A 15,142-nucleotide genomic window follows, 5' to 3' on the forward strand; every position below is an offset into this window, starting at 1 on the left:
CATCTTGTGAACTGAGTTTCAGCCTTAGCAAACTGTTATATTTGAATCTTTGTGTTCAATACTTGGAGTGACAGAGTGGCTGGAGAGTACCTTGCCCAAGCCTCAGCTCAGAGCAAGGGCAGCACGTGCAGGTTGCTCAAGGCCATGTCTAGTCAGGCTTTGGCTATCTCTGAGGATGAAGGCTTCACAAACCTCCTGAACAAACTCTTCCAGTGCCTGACCACTCTCATGGTGAAAAATATGTATATTTTTAATATTCAAAGATAATTTCTTATATTTCAGTTTATGCCCATTGCCTCATAGCTGTCATATTCTCATAAGAATGATTACTCTCATAAGAATAATTTGTAGTCAACCTCTTGTCGAATTACATTGGTTCCACAGTGCTTGTAATTTCCTGGAAAATTAAGATGTTTTCCAAATGGAAAGTGGCTGAATCAAGTTAGAAATAATTTTGTTTGCAGAAATCTCAGTGAGATTTTCAGTGAGAGATTTCCCAGCTTTACAAAGTAGTATATAGGGGTACAGAGTCATAGAATCATTTGAGTTGGAAGGGACCTTTAAAGGCCATGGAGTCCAACTGCCCTGCAGTGAGCAGGGATGCCGACAGCTCCATCAGATGCTCAGAGCCCCGTCCAGCCTGACCTGGAGTGTCTCCAGAACGTCCACCACCTCTCTGGGCAATCTGTTCAGTGCCTCACCGCTCTCATTGTAAAAAACTTTTCCTTATAGCTACCTAAATCTCCCCTTTTAGTCTGAAATCATGTCCCCTAGTCCTATCACAATAGACCCTGCTAAGGAGTCTGTCACTGTAGCACTGAATAAGAGCTCTTACCTTTTTTTTTTTTTTTTCTTCTGCTTAATATGCAAGGGAGTGGTTGTTTTTTTTTCTGATTTTTTTTTTTCCAGTTAAGCTTTGTATTTATGACCAAAGAATATTTTATCAGATCTTCAGTGAATGTGTTATGTCATAAAATTCAGTAGCTACAGGATCAGATCTCTGAGTTTTTAAGACCATCATAAAAAAAACTGCTGTGGAGAAAAATGAAATGCAGTAGGCAGCCATAAGACCTGAGGACTCTTTGCCCATCCTCATCATCCTTAATTAACTCAAAATCACACTGGAAAATCCTCAAGTAATGTGCAGAAGTGGCATCTAATAGATGGAAATTGCTAAGAAACTTTCAGCTGTCCTCTGGGAATATGCCTCAGCACTTCTGCATCCGTAAGGCTGCCAGAAATACCCCCCATCACTCTAACACTCTTCTGGCAGATGAAGGGAGAATGACTGGTTTTACAACAATCAAGATCAGATGGTGGCAGATCCGTCATGCACTTTCCTATATTAAGAAGTGCATGCGTTGAGAGATAAGCTGTGATCATACGCTCTTTCTTTTGTTGATTCGTTGCCAGTGAGTTCGTGTGAGCATTGTCATCTATGGAAGATGGAAGGCAGAGCATTCAGGTCACTCACTTGTTCTCTGTGCTTTTTTGTCTCAAATATTCCGAATGTGGTTTCATTGCTGTCTTGGGGAACGGAAAGAAAAGTAGTTTTCTCTTTCACCTGTGTAACACTAAGCAACTGTCAGCTATGGATACGCTTTGATACTTCTGTGGCTTGGAACATCTTGGCCACAGAGAAAAATGCACCTTTTTCTGCTCACTCTTTGTTTTTCAATGAGAGATGAGCTAATATAATGCTGGCAGGAGGGACTGCCCTTGTTCTAAGATGTATCATTGTAGTTGTGATTCAGTCTTGGAAAACAAAAGCATTTAATTTTCTACTGCAAGAAGGTAAGCTGGATGAGAAACTGGATAAAGCACAGGGCATTCCTGTGTGTAGGAACTACCTTGGCTTTTTTCTATTTGCATCTTTCTTTGAGGGATTCCTACACCTTTTTGTTGTTGTTTTCCTGTGGGTTTTGTTCTTAGAAAGTACTGCAGAATTTCATTGCTTTATAGATATGTTTATCTGCAGGCTGTTTTCCAGTCCACCAGGAGCAATTGCGAAGTTGCTCCCGCATAAACTTTAAACAAGCCTTATATATCCCTGTAAAATCACATCTCCATTCATCCTGGAAATGCAGAACCTCCTTTTGTCAAACTGTGCTCTTAATCTGGCTGATGTTTGCTACCATCACAGCCATTGTGAGCCATCATCTATTTAGGGATGTAATTTGACCAGAGGAGGTAGACAGTCACATCTACATATAACCTTAATTCATGATGACCCTTGTTTTCCTTCCCTGTCTTGAGCAGACTCTGTCTCCATTCAGACGACATCTAGCCTGAGATGAATGAATTGGGTGCATGTTCAGATGTGAAAAAGATTGCATAGAAGCGATCATCTTGGTCTCAGTTCCTTTAGGGAGTTTATTCCAGCGCTGCAGTTCAAAGCTTGACTTTTTGCATATCAGTCATGTTTATAAAGTCTGCACAGAAGTGACTTAAAAGGATTCAGAAATTCCTTTTGCTTTGGGATGGTGCTGTGTAGTATAAACTATAATTACTTTCCTCTGTGATAAAGAACCCAGGTCTGCATTCAGGAAACAGGGATGCTGCAAGAACGCAGACGGCTGGTGGTTGGTAACAGTTATCCACAAGTCTGTTGGTGGGGATGTCTGTCCTGACGTTCCCTGCTCCTGGCCTCTCTCAGGCTCATTTTTCAGTCTTTCCGTAAACTGAAGGGAATCTCCATCGAAATGTTCATTTTTTATTTTCCAAGGGAGGTTTCTGATCTGAAGGACACCTACCTGGCTTGGGGCCTAATCCCAGCGCAGTGCCGCTTTCCCCACATGGTTTGCAAGCCTTTGCTCTGCCATCTCCTTAGCAACTCGGAGCAACCAGCAGCACAGAGCCACGCAGCCCCCGGGGGCTGCACTTCGCTATTTATAGGCAGTCGAGGCTGGGTGAAAATTTCCAGAGAGCTCTGATAAGGCCTCTGAAGGAAAAAAAAAGCCACCTTATGGGTCCTGCTAGAGCACCTGGCTTGGTAACCATGCCCCGGCCTTTGCACAGGGCTCAGCCCTTACAGTAGAACACCTTCACTCCAGTATGCAGCAAGGATTTTCTATTGCCATAGCTGCTAATTAACCTTTCAAGAATCATCCTCTCTGTAATCGAGGTTAGGAAGTGAGATGCAGGTGCAAAAACAACAGCCTGGGGTTATATTGTGTTGTAACAGATGAAGTCTCAAGGATGATGCCATGTCTGTTGGTTGTTTTTTTTCCAGTTCAGGGCTATGGCTTTGGGAGATCTTAGCAAACAGGAGAGGAAAATATTTTTTCAGAGCTTTGTGGTTAGCTTTTCTAAATTATGTTTCTCCTGGTTGAATTCCACGCTGAAAACAAGATTTAATCACTGGTTGTATTGCTTAGTATTGCTCTGCAAAGGTTTATTGATTCAGCATTTCCCTTAGTCACATGGCTGAGAAATTGAGTAAAGGATGTGTGGTGCTGAGAGCAAGTTGGAGCACTGAAGAAATAAAGGATAATCCATTAAAATGGGATGGATGGTGACCCTGAGCAGAGCACCTGTTTCCATGAACTCTTTATGTCTGCTGAACAGAAAGTAGTTGAGACTCAGGACGTGGCTTTGCAATTACTGGGAGAATACCTCTTTCAGGTGAATCTGAGGAGCTTTCTGGAGATCTCAGAGTTGACATATCTGCACACTTTTTTCACCTGGCAAAAACATAATGAATGACTTTGATACAGCAGTGGATTTTCTTTCCTCTTTAAACCTTGCATCTGGACTTTTGGTACCAGTGTGGGAGGATTTTGTGTCCTAATCCAAGGGCTTTCCTCCCAGATTTCCTTCATACTCTGCATTCCTTGCCAATGGCTGCTAATGGGAAAAGCCTTGGAGGAAATGTCATTCTGCTTTTTAAATAGGCTTGCTGTATCAGATTAATCGCTGCAGTAGTTCTCCTGGATGCTGTGGCTAGGCAGTACTGTCTGTCTTGAACTAGAGAAGCAAATCTAAAGCAACATTTAACCTACTCCTGTTGATAGGAATGTGGGGATGTCATGCTTTTGTGTGTGCTTGCAAGGGGAGAGAGGGAGCCTCTAAGTGCAGTGAGAAGATAGGAAGGTGAAGACATGCAATGGATAGGCAGGTTGATTGACAGCCCAGCTGGTGGAGATCTGTAATTGGAAATACGTTGCACATAAATCTTCTGGTGCTTATGGTGAGACATAGGAAGGAGAATATCTGAGCTCTGAAGCACTTAACTCTTTCAGGGCCATCTGGGCAGATGTTCAGCTTTCAAAGTAGCAAAGCTATTGGAGTATTTCTCCTTAAAGACTTTGGTTTTTGTTGTAATGAGAAGAATACTGATGGAAGCAAAACCACCATGTGCTCCAAGTGATAGCATTTTAAATATTTTATGTTTGTTTCTCTTACAGAGCAACTTCAGATTATCTTGGAGAATTCATCTTTGTTTTTGGTGGGAACATCTTGCCCTTACAAGACACATCTTGCACGTGTTGTCTGCCAATTTCATGTCTGACTTACCTGATATGTCTCCACATTGGTGAGTTTATTGCATGTTTGTCCATTTGCCAGCAAACTCTGCAACTGTATTTTAAGAGGTCTGTTCATGTCTAAACATTTATATTCTTTTCCATGAGGCTGAGACTGATTGAATCTCTGCACTCTCCTTCTTCCCCCAGCCCAAGTATGGTTTTGGTATATTTTCTTCTTCGCTTGATTTCAACACTCTGGTGGTTTCCACTCTGCAGTTTTGAATGTATAATTGGTTTCTGGTGACCACATTTTTTCTCATTTATTTTGGTCTGCCTCTGTTCTGCTGCACACATATTTGTCTATCCATTAATGTCAATGTGAATTACAGACGAAAAGCAAAGTGTAGATAAATTAGCAACCACGCAAAACGGAAGGCAGCATTTAATGCTCTGAATTATTTGTGTGGGCATAGGACAGCTAATGAATACCTGAGGATCTGAACAAACGAGCAGTTATGGGATGCGGGGCCGTGCTGTCGAGGCGATTCACAGTGGGATGGCTGGGGAAAATGGCGACTGTATGGGGCCAATGCAACCAGAAAGAATTTTAACACCTACTCTCCTGGCAAGTGTAGTGAGTAAAAAGAGGTTGTGGTTTTGTAGCCAAGAACTGTGTTTGCTCTAGCATCATTGCTTTTAAGGGAGCAGATGTCTATATACAATAAATAGAAGAATGAATCATAGAATCATGGAATCACAAGGTTGGAAAGGACCTACAAGATCATCTAGTCCAACCATGAGTTGGACGATGAATTGTTTCCATCTCATTCTATAATGTACTGAGACTTCTCTCGACCCTTAAAATGGTATAAAAATGTCCAGAATGGTGTTTCTCACTGTAAAACTCCAGTGTTTGGATTAGAGCCTTCCTTCAAGATGGGCCATGCTCTCTGCTTCACTGCCTATGGTAACATTTTATTCATTTATGTCAGAAGAAAACCTTTTGTCTTCAGCTGAACAACTGCTCTGCTTGCGGTGCCCTGCAGAAGCATTATGAGAGGTTCCCTTAAAGGGAAACACTTGGCTGTTTTCTAAGCTCACTTTCAAAGTACTCTGAATTAATTATAAATGAGTAAAGCCGTCTGGCTCTTGATTACACAATTGCCTATCCTGGATTGCCTGTAATGAAATGTAAGCAGGCCCAGTCGTAGTAAAACGGGAGGTGCTTTTGCTCCCTTTCCATCTTATGATGTGAGCTATTCTCAGATCTGCTGTCCTGATTTCTTTCAGGCAGCAATGCTGCCAGTCTTACATTTCTTCCTCTCTCACACTGCTACCCTATTTTTATTAGGCTTTTTTTTTTTTTTTTTGGACTGCACTTACTGTGCTTATATCCTGTTATAATTTCCACTGGAGGTGGTTAAGGTGCATTGGTACAGTGCCTTTTGCACTAAACAACCCCAATGTACTTCATTTATTTAAAGCATTCTAAGTGCATGTAGTGTCTCAGTGTTTGACAAACGCATAGAAATACACAGAAGTCAAGCACTTAGCTACCCTGCAAGGATGGCTTCCCCACTGCCTCTTCTAGGAACGTCCATAGACCAAATTACTCATGTAGCACACAAGGGAGAAACAAACTGAGATCTGTGCTTTCTGTAAGGTGAATCTGCCCACATATTTGTGTTTGTGTAGTGATAGATACTGTTGGCAGCAGTTCTTATTGCTACATTTTCACTAGGTCTTCAGATGAGATGTAAGCTAGCTGCAGGTACAGTTAGTGGCCTGGGTGCCTTTTGCTCTGTGAAAAAGAGCAGTACAGTGCTAAGAAATCATAAGGTCTTGCTTTGTGCTGTAATAACAGTCCAAACCTGAATTGTGAAGTATAGAGCCCATTGAGCCCAGGCACATTTAAGCCATGCCACACATGGTGGAGATGGAGCAGCTCCTTGGAGCTGTCCTGTAGTGCCTGTCTCAGCCCAGCTCATGGCCTCCTGCTTGCTGACAAACGATGGGTTCGTAATGGCTTATGACAGCAGCAACAGTCTTTTCTAAGGAGCAGCGAGTGCAACATAAATCTATTCTCCTCCTTTCTCTTATCCACTCTTCCTTGTGACAGTTTAGGGAGGTAAAGTAGTGCTAAGGAAATGTGTTAAGCCATAGTTTTTCATCTCTTAGAATGATATCATAAAAATACAAGTTGGATTGTCTAATGATAACGGATTCTCGTGGCTTTCGGTTTCATGCCTTTGATGGAGATACTTGTCTGCTTTTGTGCCGAACGTGGAGCCATCTCCATTGAAATCAAACTGAAGGAAAATGCTTGAATCTTTGTTTTCTTCTTCTGTTATTGGGAAGTTCCTTCCTGCCCCCACTGCACTATGATGAGAACATCCCAGTTACCTATTAATAATTGGGTGCTGCAGCTTATCACCTGTTCCTTTCCAGCTCCCTGTGCCAGGACCTCCAGCCTTGTTGTCTGTTTGTGGAGCATCCTCAGCCTTCAGGGCCTAGATAAAGACATCAGCCCTGCCAGGTTTAGCCTCCAGCAGTCATGGCAACTGGACGTGTAGTCCTAAGCACAAGTCTCTTTAAACATCCATTCAGTTCACTTTGGGAGCCCTCCACAAAGTGGATGTGAGTTGTCACTTGATACCATTTATCAAATAAGGCAGAACTTGGAGAACATCACTTCTGAAGATGACAGAAACTGTTGAAACTATAAGGCAATTATGCTAATCTACCTTCTCTCAGTAAAAGGACCCTCAGTCCTTTTACTGCTGGAAAGCTGCTAGAAAGGGGCAGTTTTTCAAAGAAGTGTCTACATATATTTTCTCAGCCTTACTCTGTAAGAGGTAACTGAGGCATCTGTAGGCAAACCATAGATGAAGTATTTGTCTGGAAGGAAAAAAAAAAAAAGGAATGTAATTAGAAAATTGATGCCAGAACAGTGGAAAGTAAGAGAGATTTCAGAAGAGAGATTTATCATTTTGCCTATTCAGTCTACAGCTAATACACTTGAGCTACAGGTTGACCAGTGACCCCCAGAGATGCCCCTTGAAATTTAGGAGCTGAGCTTGGTGGTATGGGAAGCTCTCACCTTCTGGTGTGCTCAGAGTCCTCTTGCAAGCTGTGCTATCCATGTGAAGGCTCTCAAAGAGGCATCCACATATAGCAGGAAAGCTTTCAACTGCTCTTATGGAACATACAGTCTAAAAATGGGAGCTGATGAGGATTTTGACTGCTTGACCACAGTGACGGGGTTGCAGCGGCGGAATGTGCCAGCACACTTCATGCTGGGCTGAGCTGGCTTGCAAAAGGCATTCAGAAAAGTCGGTGCTAAAATAAAACTGGAGAAGGAATAAAGTATGCAAGCTTGCCGTGAGCAGGAGACAGAAATCCTAGGCATTTGCAATCTCTTGCCAAATCCATCCATCTCTTTTCCCACATTCTCTCTCCATTTCTGAAGAATGATACTTAGCAGTTACTTTCTGTCTTCAAAAGTAATAGATGTGAGCAGCTGTGACGTGGCAAGGTTTTACATTTAAACTGTTATTAGCAAGTGTTGGAGGTATATATTCAAGCAAAGTGACACTTAAAATACATTCCATGTCATATGTCAGCATCCTATAGAAAGGCCTGATGGATCAGTAACCAAAATTAGCTGTGGAGCCATATCATCATATGTTGTTTTTTTTTTTTCTTCTGGTTTTCTTTTTTTTTTTTTTCTTGGAATAACAGACCACTACATAGCAATTTACTTAGATACTTATAATGCTTTTATTCATACTTATTTTCCCCCTCCAGTATCTGGACCCACGTTGGTGGTTTTTCAGCAGGGAGGTGCTGATGTGTCCTGACCAAGTAAGGGCTCTTCTGGCTGTGTGCTAGGATGCCCTTCTGTCTGCATCTGAGACAGCTTCATCCCAGAGCTGCCCTATTGCCAGAGCAGGGGGGGAAGGTTTCCTTGCTGTAGAGGAGGAACTCTTTACAGGGAAAGTTGTGTAGAAAAACAGTTTAAGGAGAGCTGTTATTGCTTCCCATGAACATTACCCTGCATCTTTAAGCAGTATCATTAATGAGATGTGGGCATAAACATGCAGTGGGATGGACTACATCCTGCTGACCATGGAATTATCCAGGGCTTGACATGCAGGAGCTCTGCACTGCCGGCTTTGAGAACCACAGCCAGACACTTAAAGCTAGGAGTAGGAATTTCTTGCAGCAGTTCTTTTCTTTCAGTTTGTTCTAAAAGGAAGGAGCTGCATTTATAGTGTGAGTGTCTGGCTAGCTTTAACCACGCTTGCCTGGGTGGTGATGTGGTCACCCTGGAGGCCTCTGGGATGGTGTATGGCCTGGGCTTCCTGTTGGGTCCCCTGCAGGAGCAGGTGGAACGGGTGCCATGGCTCCATTCAGGAGTGCTGGGCCTCTGTGATAAATGCCATTGAGAGGGCACTAACCAGGCCCTTCTACCTAACAGCTGCAAGTCACTGAAACCCTGTTTTCAGATGGGAAATTGCCCTTTTATCATTGGTATTCACAACATAATAGTGCAGAGCATTAGTCAGCTGAACCTCACCATAGTTTATTGTGTAGTTGTAAATCCTAATTATCTGACTAACATTCTCTGATGTTAAGTGCCTTAAATGGTTGTTTTTCCTTTATTTTTTTCTACTTTTTTGTGTTCACTGTTTATTCCAGTTGTAAAATGTAATTAGAAATTAAAAAGAACAAAGCAAACCTCAAAGCCTGCTGATGTAGATTAAAAGGAATCATCTCTTGAAAGTGTGTGTTATCCACTCTCTGCAATCTGATACATCTCCTCGTCATTTGGTAAATATTTAAAATATCCAGTGACATTTTTTCACATTTTGGACAAAGACCACATCGCCTGTATTCACTATTGTTTCTGAGTACCGATGTTTTGAAGCTATGGTTTATTTAATTACTTCTTTTTTTTTTCTTTTTAATTTTTAGTGTTTGTCATTCTATACGAAACCAAATATTAAAGGAAGAAAGAGAAGCCTACCAATTTATTTGCTTTTTAATAATCCAAATGAAATGAAAAAGAAAACCTAAGCAACTTTAAATGCTGCCAAAGGCTGTAGTGTTTGAGAGCAGAAGCAGTTGAAGTAGAAGGTTTGGATAACGGACAGAGCTGTTGCAAATTGCTTTACACCGCGTATCTTAACATAGCTAATCTCTCACGTTTGCAATTTCTACCACAGGTTCTTGAGCAGCATCCGGCTAGATTGTACTTCTCCAAAGAGTGTTGTAAATGCTGACACTTCGTATAGATTTTGATAGAGGAAAGAGGAAAATCTTTATTGCTTTTGCTCTGGGTCCTATGGTACATCCCCATTAACAGTCATTAGTTCCTGCCCTTGAGCAGTAAAGTAACTGATTTCTTTCTCTTCTGAAAGTAACTGACTTCTTTCTCTTCTGGTAATGGCTCTTTTTCTTTGCTAGATCTTTTTGGCTTGGACTTCTGTTAAGTACTCTTTACACCTCCTGTAGCACTGGCTTTCCCATGGATAAAAACAAATTCTGAGAAAAAGACACATTCTTCCTCCAAATTCTGTTGAGCTGCTCCGTGGCTCATCTCATTGTTTTGCTGTCATTGGAGGCTGCTGGATGGCAGCTGTGGTGGGGCTGTGTGCTGAGAGAGGCTCATGGCCTACTCCCAACTCCAGCAACGCCAGCAGTACCAGCATGGCCTCCTCTGCTGGGAGCAGGGAGCGGGGGCTGCACTGCGGCACTCACAAGTCTTACCTTTACCACATCTTAGCCAATAATTTGATCTGATACTCGCTTTGAGAAATAAGTATTATTATTTTGAGAAATGTTTCCTGTTGGGTTTACTTCACACCTGTGAGTTATCCTTCTGTGCAATTCTCCACTGGCTTGAAACGTCCTACCAAAATGGGACCGTGATTCTAATCATGGAATGATATTTGACTTATTTTCTAGTAAAATGGATTATGATTTTTTTTGTTCGTAATAAAACCTGTCAGCATACACACATGCATATTTTTTAAATAGTACAGGAACTCCTTAAGTACCATAGACTGTGCTTTGGCTTATGTGTTAGAGTAGACTAGGATGACAGTGATTTTTTTAGGGAACAAATCGTTTGACTTTCAAAATATGTCAAATTTAGTTGCTTGTGTTTGAAACAAGAACTGTCTTTGCAGTTAAAGGACTTGAAAAGCCTGGAATCAGTTCCCTGCTATTCTCCAGCACTTCTTGCATCTCCTTGGGGAAGCAGTTTAGGCTTTCAGTGTTCAAATCATCATCTCTAAAATGGAGATAATAAGACTTTCCTGGTGCCTAAGAGTGTTGAGATGACAGATCAACTGATGGATCGCTTATGGGTTCCAAAAGCACTTACAATCCCCTCTGCAACTGTAAACATCAGCCTTTCCCAAAATGCATCTACCCACTGGACGTCTTCAGCCTGGATGTATTCAGTGGATTATATTCTTACACTGTTGTTCTGTGAAAATAATTTGCTGGGATGAGCTTCCCCTACCTTTAGTTCTGTTGTGGTGGGAGGCATTCTACACAAGGCTGAAGTTGCTTTGGGGTCATTCAGAACCATTTCACACTGTCTCCTAATTTAGGGTAAGGAACTGAAGGGGAGTGTAGTTGTGCAGACTCTGGATAGTCAGGCTGGCGTGACCAGTGGTCATTTCAAATCCATCATCTTGTGGACCATGTTTGCTGCGCTGTAGTGCTGGGTCCATATCAACTGTGAAGAGGATCTGCAGCATTTTCTGTGATGTCCTGAGGATGTTTCTGTGTTTTCCCCTCCTTCAGATTCTGACCCAGAACTACCCTGCTCAGTGCTGTGTTACTTGGGGATATTTCCTTCCTTGCCTTTCTTGTACCAGAATCTCTACATCAGCTGGATTAAACTTGTGAAGTCAATAAATGTAAAATATAGCATCTTCCTCAAGTGTACAGAAGCCTGGAGTTACTGTAGCTCAAAAAGCACTAACTTAGTGTGCATAAGTAATTTACTGGTGCTCTTTTGGGTCTTCTCCTTGCCTGGTGAGATCATAGAATCACAGAATATCCCGAGTTGGAAAGGACTCACAAGGATCATTAAGTTGGACAACTCCTGGCTCCACACAGTACCACCCAAAATCAAACCCAATGTCTGAGAGCACTGTCCAAACGCCCCTGAACTCCGGCAGCTCGGGGCCGTGCCCGCAGCCTTGGGCAGGCTGTTCCATGCCCACCGCCCTGTGCTGCAGCCCCTTTCCCTCACCCCCAGCTGCTCTCCCCTGACGCAGCTCCATGCCGTTCCCTGTCGCTGTCACACGGAGCAGAGCTCAGCGCTGCCCTCTGCTCCCTGTGAGGAACATCTTATTAAGAATCATAAAGAATTTGTGACAAACAGTGCGGCACGTGGTGGGGCTACCAGTAGTCACTAACTATCAGGATTTTGTCCTGTTCTTGTTTTTTGTTGTTGTTTTTTTTTTTTTTCTCCCTCAGCTAGAAGCAATAACCTTAACATTATTTAATTGGAAGCTTTGTGAGTTAATTAATTTAACTCTTCACTGCCTTTAGTAGCATGGTTTTATGAGTATTTTTAATTGATCTTACTCGTATGGAAATGCAATCTCGCTTTAATTTAAGAAGATGGATACAAGTCACTGGTCAACCCAGCTGCTCGCTCAAGGGTGTTGCTCAGTGCTATTTATTAGGTTTGGTTTGAGGATTATGACCACCCTAGAAACAAAAAAATGCAAAACAACTGCTGGTAGAGAAATGCTGAATTTGTAAGCAGTTTCATTGCTGGGTGTTGTTAGGTTGAATTTGTCCTGGCCCCAGCACAGAAAAAAAAAAAAAGGAAAACCTTTTCTTTTCCTCTCCCAAACAAGTAGAAATCTGGAAAGGGACATTTTGACCTGAGAATTTCAGACAGGTTGGATTTAAGCAAACAAGCCATTCGTTCTTAGATTAATGGCTTGCAGGCAGACTCTATCAGTTGTGGACTGTATTGTATTAATATGCAGTGGCAAGAGTTAATGCTAGTAATTGCGTTTCCTCTATAGAGAGAGCCTGTAGTAGATTGTTTTTACGTGGCAATCTGTGATTGATAGATCAGGGAAAACACGACCAAAGAAGGTTACTGCCTCCCAACCACTTTCCCCTTCAGATTAAAATAATTTGCAATTTGTAGGGTGCCTGCAGCACGTGCTGTGGGAATGAAGCAGTAAACACACTAGGCTGCATTCCCTTCCAGCAGCAAACCTCTTACTGCATTTCTTTCACCAAACCAAACCAGTCGTGTTGTTGGGAGCCCATTTAAAACAAGTGTGCTGGCAAAACAGCCCCCAGACCCCTTCAGCAAACTTCCTGTAGGGCCAGGCGGCGGGCCTGATGAAAGAGCGCGTTTGTGAACCTTTGGATTCCTTCCATTGATTTGTAAATCCACTTTAATAAAGTACTGGCGAAGCTAGTGAAATGAGCAACTGATGTTCTGCTTCTATCAAGTTTCTAACAAATATCTGATGCAGCTTGTGGCACTGGCACTGGCACGTACTTGTTTTATTTCCCCCCTCCCTACCTTGGATCGTTTTGAGAGCTGGGGAGTAGGGAAGTAGGAAAAAAAACCACCCAAATCCCGCTGCTTCCATCAGCCACCAATTACACGGCAGCTTTCTTTCTCGGTGCTGCTAAAACTCAGCTTATTTAATATCGATCATACCAAGGAGCCTGCGAAGTATGGTGTTAATTGGGTCCACTGGAATCCCTGCCCATGGGACCAAGAGCTTCCTAGGCAGGAGGCGGAGGGAGGCGTGGGGAGGAGGGGACCCGCTGCGCGCCGCATGAGATGTAAGTGCACAGACACAGGGCTTCTGCTGCCTGCGCTGCAAAGCAGTCGCGGCATTTCCCACCCACCCCCCTTTCAGAAATTAGGCAACTCATTTCATTTCTATTCTTTCTTCCCCCCGTCGGGCAGTTCATCTGGAATTAACAGCTCTTTCACATTATTTTTCTTCCTTTTTCTTTTTTTTTTTTTTTTTTTTCCCCCTTTGCAGAGCTTTTTTTTTAAATTTTATTTTATTGTTTTTCTTCTCCTTTCTGCAAAGCTGCAAAAGCTCTGCTTTGAAAACTGCTGCCCCAGAGTGCAGTTGCTTAGCTGTCCTGTCAGCATTGTTCTAATGCTCATTCCATATGTATGTCACATAGGAGCAGTACCCTCCTCCTCCTCCTCCTCCTCTCTCCCTTCCCCCAATCCATGCATTTGAATTTTTTTTTCCTCCTAAAGACTGATGTTTTTTTCCCAAGGAGCTTGCAAACAGGGAAATTCAAACTGCACGATCCTGTGCCGTGGTTAGTTCTGCAGCCAGGACCAGATTTCTCTTACAAAAAGTGTTTGCTCTGTTCCTTCTTTCCCTTGCTCCCTCTTTTTCTTCTCTGTAAGCACAAAGGCTTTTAAACCCTAAGATCTGTAGTTCTTTTTGCTTTTTCTTGTTACCGTGACAGCATGTATTTCTGTTGCTGAAGAATGAAGCAGGCAGGCTGGAGTTTTTTTATGTTCAGTGCTTTTGGGACCACTAAGGAGCAGTCCGCAGAGAAATATGTACAGCAACTGTGCCAACTGAGTTTCTCGTGCCTGTTATCTGTCACTTACTCTGACTAAAAGGTAAGGGATTCTTTAATATTTTGTTTTTTTCTTGCTAAGTCTTTGTGCATTGTTTGTGCAGTGTCATTTGACATGTGCAACTAATTGGCTGGTGAGGGAGGCGGGCTAGGAGGCTTTCTGCGTTAAGGTATTACATACGGTTTATCCAAAGCGCTGTAGAGCTCCTGACATCCAGAGGAAAAAAAAATCTTTTTTGAGGGGGATTTTTTTTTTTTTCCTTTTTCATCTGAAATGCTTCTTTCCGCCTGACTGTCCCTAATAGAGCCATAAGGCTGGGACATTATCACTGCTGCTCATCTTCACTGCTCCTTTCCCCACCTAGAAGCACACAAGGCGCTGGCATGCGTGCGCATGTGTGGGGCAAGGCATGTCCCCTCATACATGGGAATGCCTGGCAGCGTGCACATTCTTCTCCTTTGGTGTAACTAAACGTCTTCAAGCACTCTTTGCAAGGTAAGAATGCCTTAGTTCAGCATGCTGCAGCTTATGCCTGTTTAAAATTATTACTTGGATTACAGTGCACACTGTGGAAAGTTATTAGTTTCCACAGAGACCCGGTTTAATTGGGGGTGTGTGTGCTGCGGTTCAGTTCTGTGCTTTCACACAGCCTGAAATAGTATTTTTTTTCTTACTTCTTGCGAGGAGTGAAGTTTACACTTTCTGCTCAGCGTAACAAATGAAGTTAGAGCAGAAATGGAGTAAAGCTGCAGAGGAGCATAGCCTTACAAGGCTCTTCAACTCAGCCCTGAGAGTCAGGAAAGAGTTGACTGAAATATTTTTTTTGGGCTGCACTGTAACATGCAGAAATGTTGGTGGGAGGGCATCTTCACCCAGCAGAAGTGGCAGCAAATGGTGCCTGGACTGCATCTTTATATCTTCTATGTGTTAGAAACCTTCACCCCTAACGTTGGTGTGCACTGCTTTTCTGCATGTGCGTATGCTGCAGCCTCTTGGTTCAAGAGGGCTTTGTTTTGTGAAATGTGTTTTAGGCTGGCAGGCTGGGGAAGTGCCCTCG

General features: G+C 42.7%; 1 protein-coding gene and 1 long non-coding RNA gene across 9 annotated transcripts in view; one reads left to right on the forward strand and one right to left on the reverse strand.

The window, feature by feature from the left end:
- The window catches only part of LOC128074652 (uncharacterized), a 185,805-nt gene that overhangs the window by 84,768 nt on the left and 85,895 nt on the right, over positions 1–15,142 (reverse strand). The gene's annotated exons all lie outside the window — the stretch shown is intronic.
- The window catches only part of FAT3 (FAT atypical cadherin 3), a 452,006-nt gene that overhangs the window by 51,264 nt on the left and 385,600 nt on the right, over positions 1–15,142 (forward strand). For 7 of the 8 annotated variants that reach the window (XM_052669203.1, XM_052669235.1, XM_052669218.1 and 4 more), the window contains exon 2: positions 4,407–4,534. The gene's annotated coding sequence lies outside the window, so the exon portion shown is untranslated. Of the gene's footprint in view, positions 1–4,406; positions 4,535–13,342; positions 14,128–15,142 lie in introns of those variants that run through there. The other variant, XM_052669212.1, reaches the window with a different exon arrangement.

This window comes from Tympanuchus pallidicinctus, unplaced genomic scaffold (assembly GCF_026119805.1).
Source record: "Tympanuchus pallidicinctus isolate F22 unplaced genomic scaffold, pur_lepc_1.0 scaffold11, whole genome shotgun sequence".
Taxonomy (NCBI): Eukaryota; Metazoa; Chordata; class Aves; order Galliformes; family Phasianidae; genus Tympanuchus; species Tympanuchus pallidicinctus.